General features: G+C 47.6%; 2 protein-coding genes and 1 non-coding gene across 9 annotated transcripts in view; 1 reads left to right on the top strand and 2 right to left on the bottom strand.

The window, feature by feature from the left end:
- HEPACAM (hepatic and glial cell adhesion molecule) overlaps positions 1-15,319 on the top strand; it is a 543,784-nt gene that overhangs the window by 163,811 nt on the left and 364,654 nt on the right. The window lies entirely within an intron of this gene.
- PKNOX2 (PBX/knotted 1 homeobox 2) overlaps positions 1-15,319 on the bottom strand; it is a 329,979-nt gene that overhangs the window by 149,721 nt on the left and 164,939 nt on the right. The window lies entirely within an intron of this gene.
- LOC126936655 (U6 spliceosomal RNA) lies at positions 6,562-6,667 on the bottom strand. The gene has a single exon (XR_007719485.1). It is a non-coding gene; the product is annotated as a U6 spliceosomal RNA (small nuclear RNA).

Below are 15,319 nucleotides of genomic sequence, written 5' to 3'. Positions count from 1 at the left end.
ACCGTAATAAGAGATGATGGCCGCTACAAAGTTCTTGCCATGTGCCAGGCATTACATGAAGCACCTGAGATCCACTATCTCATTAATTCTCAAAACAACCCTTTAGGTGTGTTCCATTACTATTTCCATCTACAGATAGAGAGACCAAGGCAAGAGAGGTTACATTATTTGCCTGAGGTCCTACAGCTTATAAGTGGCACGGCTAATTTCGAGCCACATCTTTGTGACTCTCAGAACCAATGATCGTAACTGCCATGTTATATCACTTTCCCAAGTGAAGTAGGCCTGGTGTGAGATGAGACATTTTAGAACAAACACTGTCAGGGTGACTGTTGAATAGTATTATAATACTTGACTCATTTCCCACTTTCAGAAATGCCTCAAATTAGCAAGCACCTTTCTATCCTGGACACAAACATGATTCCCTTCTTCCCCATTCCCCACCACCCGAAGGAATGAGTTCCCTTCTTTCAAATTGTCCCTAGTCTTGTCTTGGGTCAAAAGTTTTCTTTTTAACTGACACTTCTGTTCTTCCATCTTCCAACCCAGAACAAATCACACTGCTCTCTTATTTCTACTTCCTTCCAAACGTCTTTACTTTATTGTATCCTGAAAACACACAGGCCATGGCCCTGGCACATCTCCACCCTGCCACTGTCCCTAAGAGGTCCATCACTGTTTATTCCACTTGGATGTTCAAACCCTACGCATCATATATTTCAACTGTTTCTGCCTCTTCCAGGGAGCAGTATACCTAGATGTTGAAGTATAGGAGAGGAGGGGGAAGCTTCAACTTGGCTCCTAAATTCTCCAGAGAGAACACACTGAAGGGGCAGGTGGCTGCAATGCTTGTCTTGACTCTAATCTCCGTTCTTCAGGTGTCACCCGTTTACCCATTCATTTCCCTGGTTAATAGTTACGCCTTCACTAAGCCCTGTCTATGAGAATCTTGTCTGTGCTATCTGGTGGTAGGCATTAGCTGCATGTGGCTATATGGAATTGATTGATTGATTGATTGAAATGGAATCTCCTTCTGTTGCTCAGGCTGGAGCACAGTGGTGTGATTTCAGCTTATGGCAACCTCCACCTTCTGGGCTCAAGCAATTGATTCTCCTGCCTCAGCCTCCCCAGGGAGCCTCCCCAGGGATTATAGGCATGTGCCACCACTCCCACCTAATTTGTGTACTTTTAGTAGAGATGGGGTTTTGCCATGTTGCCCAGGCTGGTCTCGAACTCCTGACCTCAAGTGATCCACCCGCCTCAGCACCCCAAAGTGCTGGGATTACAGGCATGGGTCAGTGTGCATGGCTGGCTATGTGAAATTTAAATGTAAAATTCATTCCTTCAGCTGTATGCATTTTAAGTGTTCAATTACTACATGTGAATAGTGACTACCAAATTGGCCAGCACAGACATAGAACAAATCCATCATTGCAAAGCATTTTACCAGACAGCACTAGTCTAAATTTGGTCCTCTACACCCACTTGGAAGCTTTGGTAGACAAAGCCGGGTACCTATAAAGCTCAAATGTCATGGATCTTGGTCAAATATTTCCCTTGCTGGATGACAGAGACCAGTGCTTTTCAACCTGTGGTCCCTGTACCAGCAGCATCACCTGGGAACGTGTTCGAAATGGAAATTCCAGGGCTCCATTTCAGACCTATTGAGTCAGAAACCCCAGAGGTAGGGCCCAGCGGTCTGTGCTTTAACAAGATCTTCAAAGAGTCACCTCCAGGTGACTCAGACACCACAGATTGAGAGACTGGGACTTGCCCGTCCTGGTGGTGAACACTTTATGAGTATTATCTCATTTAAAGCTGATGATGACACTGTGAGATAAACAGAATATTCACATTTTACAGGCAGGAACTAAGATTCTCAGTAGGAAGTAACCAGCCCAAGGCCATGCAGCTAAAAATTGGCAGAGGTTGGTTTCAAACCTAATTTTGTTTGACTCCAAAGCTTATGCACAGACACCCCCTGGCTTGGAGCTGGCAGACAGCTTCTCTTTGCCAAGTGTCTTCTGAAGGTACTTGGGAGATCTTATCTGACAAGCTGAGCAATGGCACCCAAGAGAAGAAAAGCGGCACGGCTAAAGCCCTGCTCAGTGACAGACACCACACCAGCACTGCCATGGCAGCAGCAGCTGCACCTTGTCCTAAAGGGGAAATGAGCCGGATTTGAGTAACTCGAACGTCAGCCCTCTCCACTTGGAACGATGGTCTTTTCCTAGCTCTTTCCAGTTTGGCTAGGCACTTGAGGATCTTCTTTTAAGGTTCATGTGAGTTCAGAGGGCTGAGTTGATCTAAAAATAAAATTCTTCCCTGGATAATGGTAGATTTGCTTTTCTTAAGAGTTCAAGAAAACCTCCAGTGATTGTATTAGGGGATTAGAGCTAGAAATTGCTGTTCCTTCTTTAAGCTCTGTGGTTGGCCCCCGGCTGGCAAGCAGGATTTTACAGGAAAGGAAACACATGGTTTGTTTTGTACAAAAGGCATGTTCCTGCAATACAGTATTCAACAAACATCCATTGAGCACCTATGTTATCCGGCTACATTCTCTCAGGTCATTTCATTCAGTCTTCAGAAGAACCCTGTGAGGACCTATTATTTAAGACAGTAGCTATTATTATCCCCATTTGATAAATAAGGAAAGAGAGGCAATCAACGGGTAAGTGGCAGCCAGAATTCAAATCCAGGCCTGCCTATCACACAAGTTCCTCCGTCTTTGCTGCACCACACAAGCCCACCTTGTCTAGCACTGGGATAAATTAAGAGAAGAGCCTGGAGTCTGGGGATCTGAGGACAGAAAGAGAAAGACATTTCACGTGATGGCAGGTTAGCCACCAGGAAGGCACTGAAGGAACATTTTTCTAAGAGTATTTGTGTTAGCTGGGCCTGCTCTACACATGGCCCTACCACGCATATACGTTCCAGGGGTCCGATTTCTTTCCTCCCGAGGTGGCTCTGAGCTGGTGCTGGCCACCAGCTCTTGCAGGCCCAGAGGGGAGGCATGGCCCTAGCAAGTGGCCTGAGCTCCAGACAGAGCTGAGCCACATGAGACCCTGACGTGAGAGCTGTCAGCCCCGCCCAGCAAATTCTGGATTGTCTTTGGAGTGTGATCCACCTTTGGTTCCAGAGAAGCTGTCCATCTGGTGTCCAGGATCTAGCGCGGTCACTCAAGTCACCAGTTTCCTGTTTCCCTGTATATCTGAACCCTCCACCTGGACACCCTCAGACTCTTGGCCTCCTGGAAAGCAGGCAGAACTAGGGGGTGAGTGGCAAGGGGGCAGACATACTCCTTATACACCTCAGCCACAGATGCCCATCACCCTAGCACCGTGAAAGCCAGAGCCCTGCCACACCTGTGCCATTGCTGGGCAGGCTGGGCAGACCGTGTGGGGCCCTGCGAACGGATGAAACTAGACCTTCTTGCTTGGGGGAACTCTGCACCAGTTCTTGATGGAGAGCACTGAACAGTAACATGCATTACCCCTCACCCTGCCTGTGACACTCACAAAGGAACCCACACCAGGCTGCCCGCTTTAACTCACATCCAGTAAGGGTTTCCTGGAGACATTCCAGTTCCTCTCACAATTACAGGAAAAGCTAGAGAAGACCTCCCCATTCTCTTTCTGAGTTAGACTGGCTGTGTTCATCCTTCCCTGACAGTTTGGATTCTCAAGTCCAGTGGAGAACCCCTGAGTGCCAGAGATGAACTTTTTAGGGAAGATGCAGCCTCTCCTTGCCCCTGGGCAGACGACCAGGGCTCCCACCTCCCCCAGCCTACACTTCCCATTCAAGGTCCCCAACACTGTTCCCCAGAGGCACACAGGTTGAGAGGGGTGGTTATAAGCTAAGCTTCAAGCAGCCCCAGGAGTCTGGGTGCAGGTTCAGGCTGTCACGAGGTGCATATCAAAGCTGGAGTTTAAAAACTGTACTGGGAATAGTGCAATTATCTCGCTTCACCACATTTCTCAGCCCCGACTGAGGTTTAATTAAAGCTAAGTAAAAACAGAGTCGCCATTTCAGATATCACCCCACTGCATGCTGGTTAAAAAAAAAAAAAAAAAAAAAAAAAAAAGGAAAAAAAAATCCTTTATCGGGGACTTAAAATTTTTTCTGTGGGTATCTTCCAGCTCAGTTGGATATTATTTCTTCATAGCAGTTCCTTTAAAGGAAAAAAATATATATTTAATATATATGTATAAAATGAGTTAATCCTCTATAATCTCCTTGAGTTGTACCTAAAACACAGTTTCTTGCAGGTGACCTTTTCAGAAGAGGCTGTTGCTATGGCAACCGCATTGTTTGATTTAGTCAAGAGAAAAATGCTGCATGGAAATGTATTTAATTTTGCTTAATTTGATGCTGTATTTAACACTTGCGCAGGCTGAAAGGAGAGAAGGGCTGAAAGGCAGGAGCCAGCTCATCGGGGCCATGTTCACTGGCATCCTATTCTGGGTGGCAAAAGGGACCCCCAGATACCACCATAGACTGGATGCCTGCTGTTGGCCTAGGAGTCGGGGCCAGGACTCCCGTGTCCCGCTTGTGAGGTGCTCTGTAGGAAGGAGCCTGGCAGGGCCCACCAGATGCCCCTCAGATGCTGGGGCCACGGGGCAGACACTGCAAGTTTAATGGCAAGGTGAGGCAAAGCAGCCACAGCTTCAGACCAGGAGTTCACAGCCAGGGTAAAGCTCTCACTCTGGTGCTGCCATAGCCTCATTCTCCTCATCAGACATGTGAAGCCAGTGAATTAAAATAGTTCTCGAGTCTCCTTTACCAGGAGTCTCGAGACTCCAGGTCCAGTCTGATGTTCCCTGCTATGTGAGTCTCCAGGTCCAGTCTGATGTTCCCTGCTAGGTTTTGATCTTCATGGAAGCAGGGCTGAGTGCAGGGTAGATACTTGGTAAACGACTCAGTCATTTGGTCAGACAGAAGCCCCCTCTAGCAGATACCACAGGCCAGTCCTGAGAGGTCCAGGCACAATCTTGCTCACGGCAGTTCACAGGCCATGACACCTACATGTTGCCACGCAGGCATGCCCTCAATCACAAAGGAGATGTGAAAACCAGATGAACCAGGGCACTTGACCAAGGTGCCACAGGGGTGACAGGGATGGAGTCTAAGCTCTCCGGTTTCCAATAGTCCTGCCAAGCCAGGCACATGCCCTTGTTGGGGGCAAACATGGCGACCATGAGGAGAGAATAGATACAGCCAGACCAAGTGGTCTCCCGGCTCAGCCAGGCTGGGAAAACGGACATCCGCCAGCCTCCTGCGCCTCCACCCACCCTTAAGCCAGCAGCATCCACAAACTCTATGCCTGCCTCTGTTCTGAATAAATTCTTCCCACTCATTTGCGTGATGACCTTGGACAAGTTATTTGACCTCTCTGGGCCTCAGTTTCTTCATCTGAAAAATAAGAGCTGGCAAGGGATATCTAAATGCCTTTCTTTCTTTGACATTCCCTGTGATCTGATTCTCACTTGCCATTACTGGATGCCAATAGCCAAACACCTCCAGGGTGGGCTGTGTCCAACATCCTGATATTCAGTCACCAATTGTACTAATCCAGCAAGTCGGCCCCTCCCTCGATCTTCAACTGAAGGCACCCATCTCCATCACAAGCCAAGACCCAGCCATCCCAAGGTCCTCAGTTCCAGACTGCTGTGCCCTCCAGGACTGCGCTCATCAGGCTTCCCATTCGCCTGAGCCATCATCGGGAGTCTGAGGGCCCTAGCTGATGCACTGCTGGGTAGACACTCAGTGCCAGGCTGTCCCCACTGCCTTTGGCCATGCCCTCTGGAGATCCTGGTCTCTCGGACTGCCTCCTTCACTTTCTTGCTTTAAGGGAAACCCAGACTTCCCCTTAAGGACTTGTTTCCTCAGAAGCCCTTTCTGTTGGGGACAGCTTTGTCTCTTATGTCTCATATACTTCAGAAGTGGGAGGTGGGTGTGTCTTCCCTGCTTCCCACTACAGTTTTTTTCTTTTTTTTTTTTTTTTGACAGGGTCTCACTCTGTTGCCCAAGTGGGCATGCAGTGGTGCAATCACAGCTCACTGCAGCCTCCACCTCCTGGGTTCAAGTGATCCTCCCACCTCAGCCTCCTGAGTAGCTGAGACTATAGGCATGGGCCGCCACACCTGGCTAATTTTTTTTGCATTTTTGTAGAGATGGGTTTTGCCATGTTGCTCAGGCTGGTCTCAAACTCCTGAGCTCAAGCGATCCTCCTGCTTCAGCCTCCCAAAGTGTTGCAATTATAGGCATGAGCAACTACACCCAGCTAGTTTCTTTAAAAAAAATTGCATTGATACATAATAGTTGTATATTTGGGGGGTACATGTAAGATTTTGTTATCTATACACAATGTGAAATGATCAAATCAGTGTAAAATTGGGATATCCATCACCTCAAACATTCATCTTTCCTTTGTGTGGGGAACGCTATAATTCTTCTCTCCTAGCTATTTTGAAATATACAATAATTTATTGTTAACTATAATTTCCCTACTGTACTATCAAACACTAGAACTTATTCCTTCTATCTAACTGTATTTTCATACAAAATATGGAACGCTTCATGACTTTGTGTGTCATCCTTGTGCAGGGCCATGCTAATCTTCTCAGTGTCACTCCTGTTTTGGTCTGTGTGCTGCTGGAGCGAGCACCCCACTGCAGCTTCTAAACCATCTCTCTTTCTTCTTTGAAGAACCCAAGCTCACCTACTTGAAGCACTTGTCATCAGACCTCATGACCTCTCCTGCGTATGAAATGCTGTCAGTCTACCAACCTCCTGGACGTTCCCCCTCGTTCATGGATGACCTTAGCACCCAGGTCTCTGACCCCTTCTCCATTATTATTTCTGCCAGCATCATTGGAAACTCCAAAATCCATGAAGATGATCTGTCTGATACTCTGGCCTCTAACTGGCTGTCCTTCCTAGCTCCAATGAGACTTTGTTATTTTTTTCTTCCCACTGTGATTGGCATCCCATGAGCTTTTGCTCCACTCACGTGGCTGTTTCCTAGACCTTGGCACACCACTAACTGAATCACCCATGAAATGTACATTGCCAGCTTCCCACTTTCTGATCATTGCCACCCTAGCTTACTCTGACACCCCTACTTACTCCAGCAATTCTCCAACCCCACTTCATTAAAAACATTTTTTTATGATCCGTTTCCATCACTACCTGCATATATTCACTTCTCTCTTTGCCTGGCTCTGATTCCAACGTCCAACACTTCAGCTACTGCCATGCTGACCACCTGGGCTTCTTGCAGCTCTCCTTGCATTGTCTTAGTCTAGCAGAACTCCCGCCCTGGTGTCCTACCCACTTATTCAGGGCCTGTACCAGAGCAGCTGAACATTACTAGAGAAAAATGATACAAATTTGCTGACTAGACTCACTTCAAACATGACCACAAATCTCACTCAACTCTGTCAGAAAAACCTACCACATTTCCCTAGAAAATTCAATTTCCCAGTCTCTGGGGACGCCTCACACTTCCTTCTCTCCCCAGGTCTCCTACACTCCCTCCCCACCCCATTCTCAGTTGATGACCTTGCAGTATATTTCATAGAGAAAACAGGTTTCTATAAGATGAGAACTACCCCATCTTCCCATCAACAAGCCCTTTATTGTGTCTGTCTCAGAACTAAAATACTCAGGCCATGCCATCCTGCAATTACTATAGAAAAAGAGTCCTGGCTCCCATCCAAGGTCAATACCTTCACCGGGCTCTGAACCCATTCTCCCGTGCCATTTCAAGGACTTTTCTCCCTCTTTAACTGGATCACTTCCACTGGCATATAAACATACCTCCATATCATCCTCCTTTAAATAAACTCTCCCTTAACCCTAGTCCCTCCTCCATTTTCCACCTCTTTTGGAGCTCCCCTTCACAGTAAATCTGTTCAAAGGAGTCATCTACACTCACTGTCTCGCCTTTCCCATCTTCCATTCTCTCCTCAACCCACCCCAATCAGGCTTTATTACCCACTGCTCCACTGATGACTAATTACCAAGATTACTAAGGACTGTATCTTGCCAAAGTAAATGGTCAATTCTTTGTCCTCATTTTGACTTCCCAGCAGCATTTGGCACAGCAGGTCAATTTCTGATCTCAAAAAACTTTCCCCTCCAGGCCCTGACACTGCGCTCCTCTGGTTTTTCCCGTACTTTGCAAGCACTCCTTCTCAGTCTCCTCTGTTGGCATTTCCTAAAAATACTGGAGCATCTCCTTCACTCTCTCTTTCTGCATCCTCTCTCTCTCCCTATGTGATCTTTTCCCATTGCTTTAAGGACCTTCTTACACACGCAGGTCTCTCACATCCCTGTCTCCAGCTGAACCTCTTTTCAGACACCCAGACGTCTGCATTCAACTGTCTACTCGACACCTCTACTTCAGTGTCTCAAAGGCATCCTGAGCTTGGCATATTCAAAACAGATCTCTTAATTTCTCCCCTCAAATCCTACACCCTCTTCTGCCAAGCCTCCTCCATCTAAGTAAAACTCTCCATTCAAGTGCCAAAAATCTAGAAATCAGTCTTGGTTCCTTCCTTTCCTCAACTACATTCAATCCATCAAGAAGTCCTCAACCACCTGAATCCCACAACTCTGCTCCATCTCCACTGCCATGGCCAAGACTAAGCCAACAAAGCCTCCCCCAGCCGCCTTTACTCCCTCAGCAGCCAGAGTGGTCTTTCTAAAGCACACTTAGCTCTTCTCACTCTCCCCCTTACAGTCCTCATGGCTTACCCAAGACAGGTAAGACCCAAATGCCTTTGTGTGGCCTCCTAAGACCCTCTCTGCCTCCCTGACCTCCTTTCTCTTCATTCTCCCTCTTGTCTACTCATTCCCCAGGCACACTGGCTCAGGTCCATCCCAGAGACTTGGTTTTTGCTTTTCCCTCCGCTTGAGGTGCTCTCCTTCCCATCTACCCATGGCTGTCACTTTCTCAGCCATGAGGTTTGGTACAAATATGCCATCCTTAGAGAGCCTTCCCCAACACTCAGCCCAGGCATTCTCCCGCCGGAAACTGCTTTACTTTCTTCCCAGCATTCGTCAGGACCTAACATTTTCTTATTTCCATGTCTGCTTCCTTGTTTATTTACTCTCCTCCTCCCTACTTAGAATATGAAATCCTTGATGGCAGGGACCCTTGTCTTGTTTGGCACTATTCCCTGAACCTACAATAAAGCCTTGCACACAGTAGGCATCTAGCATTTGTTGACTGCCTGCCTGGAGGAAGCAATTTATGGCTAGATGTGCTGTCTTACTTATCTCTGCGCCCCAGGACTGGGCCTGCTGCCACACCGGGCTCATAATCAGCACATAATAGACGCACATGGATGTGCAGCCTCTTGGAGTTGGGTGTTATCCTAGCGCCCCTGATCTGACCTTCCACCTACAGCAAGAGTTCCCATTTATTCCAACATTCCTCACAGGTGGCCATTCAGCCTTCCAAGATCCTAGAATATTTTATGAGGAAGCTTAGCAACTAAGAGAGTAGACAAAGGCCATGGCCCAGCATCCTGGCCTGGGCCTGCTCAGCCCCCAGCCCCATGTCAAGTCCTCCTTGCTGCAGCCGACATGTTCCATCCCCATGTGCTCCTTGTTCATGCATCCTTGCCTGCCTTCTTGGCACTATGGTTGCTGTAGTTTGTTCTCTAGTTTATAAAAGGTGAAAAACAAAACAAAGGGCCACGGTTTCATGCGTTGCTGTCTGATACGAGCTGGCAGGGCTCCTCTGCACAGGGATGGCACAACGGAGGCAATGGATTCATATATAGGGACTCTGTTCTGTGCTCGGCGGAGCGAACACAACCCCTCAGGGAGCTGGGATGTGGGGCTCGACATCCCTTACCCTTCAGGCTCATCACGTCCTTCCCTGAGACCATAAGGTTCTGAAAGTATGTGTGGTGCAGTGGCTAGGAGTGTGGACCCCTGCATCATTCAGGCCTGAGTGACATCCAGGTTATGTGACCATGGGCAAGTTACTCTACAGCTCTGAGGCATAAAAGTGGGATAATAATAAGCCTTAGCTCAAAGTATTGGTATAAAAGTAAATGAGAGAATAAATGCAAAGTGCTTAGCACAGCTTTAGACACAGAATACACACTGAGTAATAAATTTGAGGTCCTCCACCTCTAACCTGTGGTTCCACAGCCAGTGTGATGCTACCTTCACCGCTGTTGGTGGGAAGCTACGTCTTTGGCCCCAGCCTGGCCTCACTCAGAATATCCAAGAAGATTCTTATTCTGCTGGTTCCTACCCACATGACCATCCGTGTCCATGTGCCTCGGAAGATAAGCTTCCAAAGGCGGTTAGCACAGCTCAACAATAGTCAAATATGTATGCAAGTCTTTGTCAGTTATGGTAAAAGTAAAACACAAAACAAAACAAAATAAAAGCTCTAGAATGTTAGAGCTAAGAAGATCCCCCTGAAGTCATCTAGTCAAATTTTCTTATTTTGCCAGTAAGGAAACTGTACTCACAAACATGGGGTGTTGCCCAAGGTCACACCATGACAGCTGGGTCTGGAACTCAGGCCTCCCAACTCCTGGGAAGGCAAAGTGCCCAGACCTACCCTGACTTCCAACTTCCCCTCACTGTAGAAAAGTACCATAGAACTCACAAGACCACGAGGCATTTTCCACCAAAAAGTCTCTCCATCCAGCCCAAAGTTGAGAACCTTTTTCTTGGCACTGCTTTCCTCACCCCATAGGGAGGTGGGTGGCAGAGGCAGCTCCAGGACAGAAGACAAGCCAGAGCCCTCGCTCTGACCCGCCTCCTCCTGCCCCCCTCCCCCTGCCCCATCCACCTTCTCATCTGCCCATCCTCCTTTTGCATCCTTCCCTTTTCTTGTTTTGCCGCCTGCCTTTTCAGCTGTTTGCTCAGAAGCTGGGCTGTGTGTGCTGAGCCTTCACTCATTTTCATATTACTTGGGATATTTTCAGCTGCTCCTCTGGGTTCTCAGGAGAATTTCAAGTGGCGAGAAGCACAGTAGGCTGCAAAGGTAAACACCCATCCCTGAACGCTGAGCCTGCCTGGGGAGCGCGCTCATTCACAGACTGCCTTCCTGACCAGCACAGCCAGTCTCTCCTGGCCTGATAAGCGGCCTCTCATCCTGGACTCCTAGGGAGCCGGGTGGGCTTTTAGGCAGGCAGACTACAAGTTTTCCTCCATCCAAGACTGGTGCAGGAAGCTGGCTGCTTAAGCTCTTGAGCGATGGGCAGTGACAGTAGGGGCTTTGGCTGCCTCCCTTTGCAGGTTGTTCTCCCTGCGCTGCAGCCAGACCTGACAGTAAGTGCTCAACGCTGCTTCTGTCACTGCCTGAAACAAGGTGTGGTGAGGCAGGTGGAGAAGTCAGTTCTCTCACTTCTGGAAAACAGCTTCAAAAAAGCACTGATTCATTGCCGCTCCTCTCCTGTTCACAACAGGACCTGCGCTTAAGGCACCAGGAGACTGTGGGAAAAATAAAGAACGGGAAACCCCACAAAGAAGGAGGCTGTTCCTCTTGGAGGAAGTGGGAGAGCTGTCCCTGTGCCCTCTTTACTCGACACGATCAAAGCGTAAAGAACATCTCTTTAATCCTTACTCCAAGTCCTGGGTAGAACAAGGCCCAAATCCTCCGTGTTATGGAGGGAGAAGGGGAGAGTGGGCATGGAAGGAAATAAAGTCAAAGGAACACGGGATACAAAAATCAAGATCTGAGCTTGGGCCCCAGTTGTCCCATATTAATCGTGTGACCTTAACAAGTCAAACCTTCTGCATCTCTGTCCTCTCAATGGTAAAACTGGGACAAGAGCATTCATCTCAGGGCTGATGTGAGCATTAAATGAGATGATATGTGTGCCTGTGCTTAGCAATTGGTAAAGGGCTTCACAAATGCCATTTATCATGATTCATTGAGAACCAGACATTCCACCAGTGAATCAATTACCTAAGGATCCAGGATCAGTCATGCTGAGACAGACTTATGGAAAAACACCTGGAGAGCTTTCCTCACACCCCCACTGCCCTTTGAAGCCAGGAGCACTGTCATCACCAGCTCTAGTTCCAATTTGAAACACTCCTCCCTCCAAGCCTCCATGCAATTTGTATCAAATGATGTAGGAGAGTAGGCATGAGGCCAGGGTTATTGGATATTTGTCAGGTTTAATAAAAGGCACCGAGTGGCTCTGGGCTTATAGTGTTCTGTGATTTGTCACTGTGGCATTGAGAGGCCTATGGCCCTGCCACTGCAGGCACTGGGCATTAGGAAAATAAAGGCAGGTTTTATTAACAGAGCCAAGGGACTCAATGATGCATCTGTCATAGGGGGTGGGCAAAGGCGGCTTCCCCATCCGTATGTCTGGCTCATCAATGGCTCCAACTGGAGTCACATCATTTCTGGGTATCATGGGCTGAGCAGAGCCAGGAAAAGCATCTGGGCTATGAGCTGGAGCAAGGCCCAAGGAGGAGTCCTTATGGACCTTGGGGGATTTTTTTTTTCTTGACAAAGTCATCAATTTGCTGCTCTCCTTCCCTCAACTCTGCTATTTTCGTGACAGGACACACATTGAAGGTCTAGATAGAACTGAAACCAGTGTCTTCTGGAACACAGGAACTGAGACTCCTCTGAAAACCAGGTGAGCAGAGTGCTCTGAGATACAGTGCCAGCATGGCAAATACTGAACGAACAGTTGAAGATAGGAGTAGGGCTGAGAGCTGACCCAAATATGCACTCTGCCTTGGGATGGAGGTAGGGAAGGAATCGGGGTGCAAATTATGAGAGAAGATCTATTCAAGAAAGGAGAGCATGGAACACTGTATTCAGGGAGCATTCAGCAATGGAGATGTCCAGAAAGAGATTATGAGTGTCTTGTCAGATTGACACAGTGTACAAATGGAACTTTTTTAGAAGCAGAGCAACATGGCCAAGCTGGACTTGCAGCAAAGTTTGAAAACTAACTCAGAGCTCCTTAAATCCTTCCTAAGAAGAAACGCCAGAATGTATACTAGAGTCTGGGTAGAATTCAGTCCCATGGCTATCCCAGCAGAGAGGACAGGATGATGGGGCAGGGAGCTGTGAAATCATTCAAACATCTTCCCTCCAAATCCACAGACAGGTTCATCAGCCCCCATGAAAGACACAGAAGTCGAATCACAGGGGTTAGTCCTGCAGAACTTCTTGTGTCACCCCGAAGACAGCTAAGGTTCAGCATCTTTGGTCCCAGCCAATCAAGAGCCTCTGAGATGCCTGGAAACTCCTCCCATAGGCCTTTCAAGTCAGACAGACCTCCACCTCCTGAATCAGCCCATGCCTGGTCCAGGAGCCTGAGTCAAGGGAGAAGAGCAGGGTGCTGGTGATGATTTCCAAGTTTCCTCCCGCTATCCTATCTTGGGAAACATGAAATGCAGAGTGCATCAGAGCCTCTCTGGGAAGGTGAGCTGGGGCCTGGGTGCCAATTGTTTAAATTTTCTCCTCAGTGGAATTATAGGCTGAAGAGTCCACACTGGCTTTCCAAACAAAGAGTGGCAAATTGCTAACTACAAAATCAATTTTTTTTTCGAGTGCATTAGCTGTCCCCTCGTTATTCTCCACCCCATGAAAGAATTAATGAGAGCCTCAGCCACAAGTGAATGAGGGCTTTTTAGCTTGGGAACACACACTGAATGGCGCCAGGCGTGGGACAATTACGGAAGATATTCAATAGGGGGAAAGGCTGACAAATGCCACATGAAAGCTGAAATTCAAACCTCCAAAGCTTCAGCCCCAAGTCTGGGCCCTTGAGATGACACACAGAGGCAGGATCAGCAGTGCAGGACACCAGTCATGGCAGGACCTGCAGTCTCCCAAAAGAGCCATTCACCCACCTGCAGAGGGAAGACGACACCTGGAGTCCAGGAGAAAGGAATGCCAATGCCAGTCATTCGGTTAGCAGGATTCCTCCCGGGGAGAGAGGGCTGCTGGTAGTTGCAATCTTATTTGCGAGGTTGTGCTAAACTCACAGGAATTGGTAAATCCAGGAACACTGAGTTATTCAAATACTAACCAAGAGTTCTAAAAACCTGATCGGGGAGTGGCTCTGATAGATGGATTCCTTAAGATAGCCAGAAAGATCATTGAATGGAAAAAGGAATGAGCAGAGGCAATGGTGGAATATTCAGAAACTGGATATTCTCATCTTCATTTCTTGTCTTATTCACTGTTGCATCTCCAGTGCCCACAATGCCTGGCACATATGAAGCACTCAATAAATATTTGTTAAATAAACGCATGCATAAAACCCAACCTCCAGGAAACTCCTTGCTATTGTGCCCCAAACCAGTCCTTGTGAGAACTCCCCAAAAGTCCAAGGACAGCCGGCCTCCCATCCCATGAAGATGTACCAAATGTCCTATAGCTAAATGTCCCAGCATCCTTTTGGATGAATGCTACCAAGTGCACTTGAAGAGACCTGGACCACCCTCACCCCATTCTATTGAAGATAGAAGTAAGTTTCCTGTTTCTTTTCCAGACTCACTCTCAGCCTCACCCTGGACAGTGGGCACCATCTCCATCCATCAACCAAAAGCACACAAAGAAGAAACAGCTGAGGGTCGAAGAGGGCGTCAGTCTGGGAGACCTGGTCTTGCCTCTGCCAGTGTCAGCAGTCAGGCTGGATTCCTCAGCCCTGGCATTAATTGTAGCCCATGTGCTATGATTACAAAATGGAATTAAATGACATGCCAAATTAAAGAGTTATTTTTTCTAATATATATTTTGCATAGGATATGTTTATAACAGCATTAATTATTTACACTGCCATAGAGAGAAAGCATAAATATAAAGAGAGAGATCAGACGGTTCCTGTAGGAGAAATAAAATGAGCATTTCCATCAGGATGATGAATACCTGTGGTCTCACTTTGGGGCTGGGCCTGGGGGGAGGTGGAGAGGGGGACATCTTGAGAACAAATCTGACAAGCGTTATCGAGGTTTTTGAGGAAGGAATATGTTAAAAATGAAAGTGAGTATAGAAAGTTTAAATATTTAATACCTGCATTAATTCTAATTCATTCTTTATTTTTCAGATTAAAAATTTACAAGAATTCCCATCTCTTTCATCCTTCTTCCTCCCCTGAGACACTTTGTGGTCACTGTTCCAGGGACCACCTTTGGCAGTATCTAGATAAAAAGGGGCATGAGAACAGCAGCCCCCCTGCCCTCCACCCCACCCCCAGGGCACCCTCCCGCCATGGGCATCTCTCCCAACTCCCCTACAAGAAGCCATTGCTGTTGGCCTGCTGGCGCCAGAATGACTAATGGGACCAAAGTCATTTCCTGGCCT

This window comes from Macaca thibetana, chromosome 14, assembly GCF_024542745.1.
Source record: "Macaca thibetana thibetana isolate TM-01 chromosome 14, ASM2454274v1, whole genome shotgun sequence".
Lineage (NCBI taxonomy): Eukaryota > Metazoa > Chordata > Mammalia > Primates > Cercopithecidae > Macaca > Macaca thibetana.
The sequence above is the reverse complement of the archived record's forward strand: the minus strand, read 5'-3'. Positions and strand labels throughout refer to the sequence as shown.